Genomic DNA, 6,790 nt, shown 5'->3' with positions numbered 1-6,790 from the left:
AAGGTTAAATATCGAAACTGCAGAAATGTTGTGGTCTATCGGGGATTCCGGTTGGTTTACACGAGGAACTGACATTCACAAACTGACATGCTTTGCTTATTCAATCACGGAGTTCGTTTGGGTGCCAAATGACACTTGTACATGATTTGTGTTTAATGCTAACCTATACCTTTAAACTTAAAGTAAACGGTGTGCTCAAACAACTTTACAGAAAGTTCAGGTAGGATGTACTTTAAAAACACAAATGTGTAAAGATAATACACGATAATCTCACACAGGTCCTTGTTTGGGCCCCTACCTGAAAAAGAAAACTCGGAGGTGCAACTCTGTTGGAAACAAGTCTTTCAAATTTGACGACAGCGCGGGGGTTTTAATTCAACAAATGTATCCCGTAATGTATTTTAACATGTATTTTGTTCTAATAACTCCAAAATGTCAGTTGACAGTTTTCAACACATTCAACTTAAGCTTCACTTTTACAAATACTTTCAGCTGGTGTCATGTGAAATTGTGAGTAACGGGAGCCCCCCCCCCCATCGGACGGATTGATTTGGTTCGTTCCAGAGTTTTCGGTAGGTAGAGCCAGAGCGTCTCGAGCCAACAGCAGCAGCATAGCCGAGTGAAGATGGCGGCTCAGAGAGTGATGCTGTCAACGAGAGTTTGAGTTCACCTCTCCTTTTTAAACTTATGAAACCTTCGCGGATCCTTGCGGATAGCTGTATCAAAGAAAACTATATTGGTGAGTCATGTTTTATGTTTTCTTCAAAACAAGCGCGGTTTCGCCTCTTCAGAACTGAAGAAATGCTACGGCTAGCCGCGCTAACCTCGTTCCGAGGAAAATCAGAGGAGCGACTTCTCAGCGTGTTTTAATTTAAAACCCATTTTAGTTTTCAAATACACTGCTATATTTTAAAAACCGTGACATTTACCTCTCTCCAAGCTCAGCTGTTTGTATAAAGACTTCGTCTAGCCGCCGTAGAGACTGTTTGAGCCGCGGTGGAGTTGAGTTTTGCAGTTTAGTGGAAGTTTTGAATAGTCACTGATTTTTATCTACACATCCAGCAAGTGTTTAGGTAATGCTAGTATATATACACCTACACAAATCAGCGCTTTCTTGCTCTTTACACAGCCTTAATGTGCAGTAACAGGGTCAAAGTGTGTGAGCCTATGTTAGTCTGAGTTTCAGAGCAGCTGGGACAAAAGCAAAGCGGGATGCTTGTTGCTTTTAAATGCATCTGTTTCTGTAAGACTTTATGGGCAGATTGAGTCTGCATTGGCACCTTTACGCAGTCCATAGAAAATCTGAGCTGCTCTGCCAGTTCGTGCCATAGAGACTCGTTTTGGGCAGTAATGAATTTTGCATGGGCTTCAGTCAATGCTCTGTTCTCTTTTAAAGGTGAGGCGAGAATATCTCATGTGTCAGCCTGCAGTTGCACAGCTGTGTTGCTTTTGAAAATCTCTTTCAAATGATAATTCAGTACGTGTTGCTCTAGCTGAACGTTAACAGAATATGCTCTTGGATTTGTAGTACTTTGAACTGTTTGTGTGTTTTTAGTAATGTGCTTGCATGACGGTTTTTTTTGGTATTTTTGAACATGTTTGGGTCATGCGTTAAGAAAATATGCTTCCATATTTGTGAGTTGTTGATGCATAACCATTTTTATGACCAAGATTTTAGTTTAAACTTTATGTACATGTATAAGTGAATGTGTAATTAACCTTTAATTAATGTGTAATAACCTTTTTAGGAAATTTGAAGTGCAAAAATATTTGATGTTTTTCTAATGCTGTGAATGCTAGTTATGTAAGAATTTGCAGCATGCCATTAAAAACCAATTTTGGATGTATAACATGTCATAGGACGTCTCAGTTTTCCAAAATAACCCTTGTACGTTTATGCAGCATATATAACAAGTATGTATCATGCATTTTGCTTTTTGAATATAGAAACGATAAAAATTTAGCATTTTTATGTATGTTTAATAATCAAAAAATGGATAACAAATGAACTGTATCTCAGTAACTGAAGTGATTCAGTGATACTCAAGTATCTTTCAAACTTAACACACTCCATGGCTTGTCCCATTTTGCCCACAAGGAATTTTGAGACATTTTTATGAATGATCCTAAAATGATTTTCTTTATCCTGAGGCAATTTTGGATTGAAAACTCGTAGATCAAGTAGTCAAGCTTTTTATAACATCATGTCTCTTAAGCTATTGTTTTTGTTGTGTAATGCATTAAGAATGTTGAATATTGAATTGCAAGAAAAAGGAAGTTCTATACTATGTAAGTTTTCATTATTAATATGTTGTTTTTAATAATTATTGAGATTGGATAACACGTGAAATTTATCTCAGTGACTTGTGATTGACTTGGATTATCAAATTGCTTTCAAATTTAACACAATCCTTGGCTTGGTCCTTTTTTGCCCATGTAATATTTGTAGATATTTTATTAATGATCATACAATGATTTTCTCTATCTGTGAGACTTCAATCTAATATTTAAAGAAGGCCTCAAGATGAAGTAGTTTAATAATAGCTGTAAAAAGCTTGATTTTACACTTGTGTCTCTTGAGCTTTTGTTTGTCCTCTTTTCTCTTTCTGTTTCTTGTACAGACTGTGGTGTAAAAGATTTAAAACAGGACAAATATATGCCATGACATCACCCATAACTCTGTTCGCTCTGTCCCCAAGTCTATGACCCAATTAGCATTGAATTGTGAGTTGAAGATGAGTTTGGTTCTGTCCCAAGAACATTATAAATGTCTGAGATAATTTGCAAATGAGTGCTGGGCCTGGGGTGGCTCTCATGCTGAGAATTTTTTTTTGGGTGTAACGGAAAGTGGGACAAGAGTTGGATTATGTTTCAATAGAGCCGGAGAAGAACCCAGAATCCCATTAGATTAATGACTTCAAATGACCAGGCTCTTTTCTTTAGCCTCATCTCCCTAAAGCTGGTATTAATTTCACTCCTGCATTTTAATTGCATGCATATCGTATTACTCGCTCACTAGTTCAGAATGACCTTTGGAAAGACCATTTAACTGAATGTGCAACCTAGGTCTGTAACTTTATAATCGCATGCATGTATTGTCATGTTAGTGTTAGATAAGAGCTTAGTTGTGTCCATGAAATGCCCCCTTTTTTGCATAGATAATGCGAACATGCTTTTTTTTTTGATGCAGTGCAGTCCACTGAGTCTACTGTCACTTACCACTAAAGAACAGAATATAGGGGATCTAATTTTTTACAGTCCGTTTAATCTTCAGGGAGCTGAGTCAGGTCTTGTGCAGCACTGAGAAATCAGAGAGGGATGTCGACACGGAGGGAATTCTGCAGCTTGATCGAGTCATGCAATGAAGGAAGCATTCAAGGAATGCTTGAGGAGATGAAGAGTTCTTCTCCAAACCAATAGTCATGAGGACAGCAGAAGTTAATAATAGCAATAACAACACCAGTAATGATATTAATCATGTTTTTTTTTTTCTGAACTGATTGTGTTAAAAGAAGTGTTTCAGTGTTGGAATGAAATTAACTGAGGCCGCAGTACACTCCAGTACACTTTTAAAATAATTAAAGTTTAAATTAAAACAAAAGGACTTTTCACACTTGAAATTGTTAGCCCTGGGTCATTCTAAACACTGAATTATCTTATGGGTTATCTTGTTTTTATGTTTCATGCTGCTTATACACCCTAAAAAACCCTGGGTTAAAAAGAACCCAATTAGTTTTTTTTTTTTAACCCAAGGGCTGGGTAAATGTAGGACCAAACATATTTGGGGTTAATTTTACCCAGCCTATTGGGTTGTTTATTTTTACTATAATACTTGATTCGTTTTTACTTTATACATGAAATAATGTTTACAGATGAACTTAAATCCTCTGAACTTTTGTAAAACAACCACAGGTTTGCATGATATCTTCCTTTATTTATCATTTACAGCATTGTTTATTTGGTTTTAATGTAGGCTATACATATTGCTTTTTAAGCTCATTTAACAAATGTTAGAAGTAAACATTAAACCGAAGTAATTCACGTGTAATCGACCAGTCTCTGTTATTTTGTTTCCACCGCAATGGCGCTGGCTCTCATGCCCGAGCTGGAATCGTGTTCGGTGGAGAACTGCTAACTGACCGCCGCCCTACGTTTCACTCTTAGCCAAAATATACTGCGACTGCCTTCATAACCTGCCCATAAAAAAACTGTAAACTGTTCTGAGTTCTGACATATTTTAACATCCAAAGTATTGGTATTCTGTATCTTTATGAATGAAGTCGTTTATTTTATGCAAAGAATCAGGCTTTTCCATCATAAGACCGACGCAAGCAACACTCATTTAGGTGATTCACATTGTGCGCCTGTATGTTGCTCTGCATAAAATTGAAAGATATACAGCACAGTAATGATTTTATAGATAAAATAAAATGTACACAAACCTGTAATTTACTGAAGAAATCAATTGCGATTAGAACTGCTCTGTCTGAAGAGTATGCAAAATCCCAGCGATAAATAACTCCACCGCTGGGTCATGACTTGACCCAGGATCTGAGTAACACAAAAACTACCCAAACACTGAAAAAATATCCCCAAAAAGACCCAAAAGGCTCAACCCAGGATTTGGGTTAAAAAAATAACCCAGGATTTTTTTTTAGAGTGTACACAGGGTTAACAATTCATCCTGGACAGTCATAAGTTGACATTTCACATTGTACATTCCTAAACTTAAGGGTAACGTTCTTATTTGCATAATTGCGGTCTCATTGATTGGACGAACGCAGAAGGCAATATGTTTACATAAAGGCTCTAGCATTGTGCATTCTTATATACAGTCTGCTGACTGTACTATCACGTTTTCCAGAATGGACTTTTAGGTAGTGCTGGGTGGTATACCGGTTCATACCGAATACCAGTGTTTATTTTTGTTATGATATGAATTTTTTAAATACCGCAAAAAGTGTGTCGCTTAAACAACGTTCGGAACGCGACACTGTTTGAAAGGGCACCCTTTTCACTGTTGCACTGTGATGAGGGCACAGCTGTATGTGTTAGTAAGTGTGAAAGTTCCGAAACTGAAGCTGTAGAACTAATAGAACCAGATGACACAGAAGAACTCATCCACAATATCCACATTGACCGCCACAAATATCCACCGCCCCCTGCCGTCAGCTCACACACACACACACGAGCGCGACTTTAGCACTAGATTTAGCAAATTTCAGACCCTTTTAGCGGCTTTTTTCCATAGAATATTCATACTGACAAACCTAGCGACTTTTTTGTATAAACTTTAGCTATGGTTCAGTTGGAAGATTTCGCCAGTGCTGTCCCGCGAACGCGAGGTCTGACTTTCCCGGAGAAGTGTCACCTCTCTCGGCGTCTGTTCTGTGCAGTGAGCGGCAGAGAAGCAGCGCATTCAGTTGGCCGCACCGCAGCCGACTCTTCAATAAATGAGTACAAAACAGCGTTTCCTAGCACCTGTCGCTTACTGATTGTTTGGAATTATAAATATGAGCGTAGTTCGTCTGTTAATATCACATGCCCTTTTTTTTTTTTTTTAGTTTGTTACTCAGTGCGCAGCATGAGACAAAAAAGTAATATAGCCAAAACAACCGCATAGCCGCTCTTAAGTGTAGATGCATGTTGATTTTATCAGACGATGCTGCGAAATAGACTTGAACTAAAACAATCAGGGAAAGATGCCTTGTGCTATGATTAGGTTTGTCCGAGTGCATTTGTGTGAAACAACGTCATTGAGTTATATTGATTATATTATAAATATTATACATTGCCTACGCTATACGTGTATGCATATAGGTGACAGTTGACCATGCACAGCATCAGGGAGAAGTTGGAGCATGGGGAGTTACTAAAAGTTCCCAATGCTTCGGAAAAGCTGTATTTTGGAAGAGTCTTGATTTGATTACCACGGCAAACAGTGAGTCAATTGGTCATGTGCAGTACAGAATCTGCAAACATATCCTTGCACATGACAGCAAAAAACGCATGCAATAGGCTAAAGCGTGCCGCAAAGCACCAGCAAAAGTAATTACCTTGAATGTGTCGGGGGGAACTAATGAGATATTTTAATTATTTATTAATAAATTAGCGTTTTCTGAGTCCGTGTCGCAAAGATGAAGACGACGATCCTGAGAAATGCATCTTTACGGATTGTATAAAATCCGTAAAAAGAGTTTTTGTTTTTGATTCGAATTATTTAGTTTTAAAGTAGTAGGCTAATAGTCAAGTTTAAGTCAAGTTTTTGAGGCAAGTATTCGCTGAGTTTAGGTTCATCATTGTGAAGCGCTCCTGGCCGAAATTGCAGAAAGCACATCCTGTATGTATCCTTTATTTTATAAAAGCACAACGCTTTGTTAATATTGTGAGTAGGGATGCACCGATACCACTTTTTCCAGTACTCGCCCGATACCGATAATTTTATTTTTGGTACTTGCCGATACCGAGTACCGATACCGATATTTTTATTGCATTTGTAAATTTTTTAAATATTGGGTACAGAAACCAAAAGGGTATGTATAATGTTAGTTGGTTAACTTTAACAAATAGATAGTCAAACCAAAATTTATTCAGACACCTTCAACTTCTCTCACATTATCACAGTTTATTCGCTATAGTTTAGAAAATGGTAATAAAATATGTCAGAACAAATTCTTCTTGATAATGTTAGATAACTTTAATAGAAAGGTATGTAGCCTAATGGATTACAATCAACCAAAAATTATTCAGACAGCTGTTAGTATGACAGTATTTACACAACTATGAATAC

The 6,790-nt window shown here is 37.4% G+C and overlaps 1 protein-coding gene across 2 annotated transcripts in view; it reads left to right on the top strand.

The window, feature by feature from the left end:
* The first annotated feature begins 587 nt into the window (after nucleotides 1-587).
* ndst2a (N-deacetylase/N-sulfotransferase (heparan glucosaminyl) 2a) overlaps nucleotides 588-6,790 on the top strand; it is a 146,852-nt gene continuing 140,649 nt past the window's right edge. For both annotated transcript variants that reach the window (XM_016251233.1, XM_016251232.1), the window contains exon 1: nucleotides 588-739. The gene's annotated coding sequence lies outside the window, so the exon portion shown is untranslated. The remainder of the gene's footprint in view (nucleotides 740-6,790) is intronic.

Source organism: Sinocyclocheilus grahami, unplaced genomic scaffold (genome assembly GCF_001515645.1).
Source record: "Sinocyclocheilus grahami isolate Dianchi unplaced genomic scaffold, SAMN03320097.WGS_v1.1 scaffold1035.1, whole genome shotgun sequence".
NCBI lineage: Eukaryota > Metazoa > Chordata > Actinopteri > Cypriniformes > Cyprinidae > Sinocyclocheilus > Sinocyclocheilus grahami.
The sequence above is the reverse complement of the archived record's forward strand: the minus strand, read 5'-3'. Positions and strand labels throughout refer to the sequence as shown.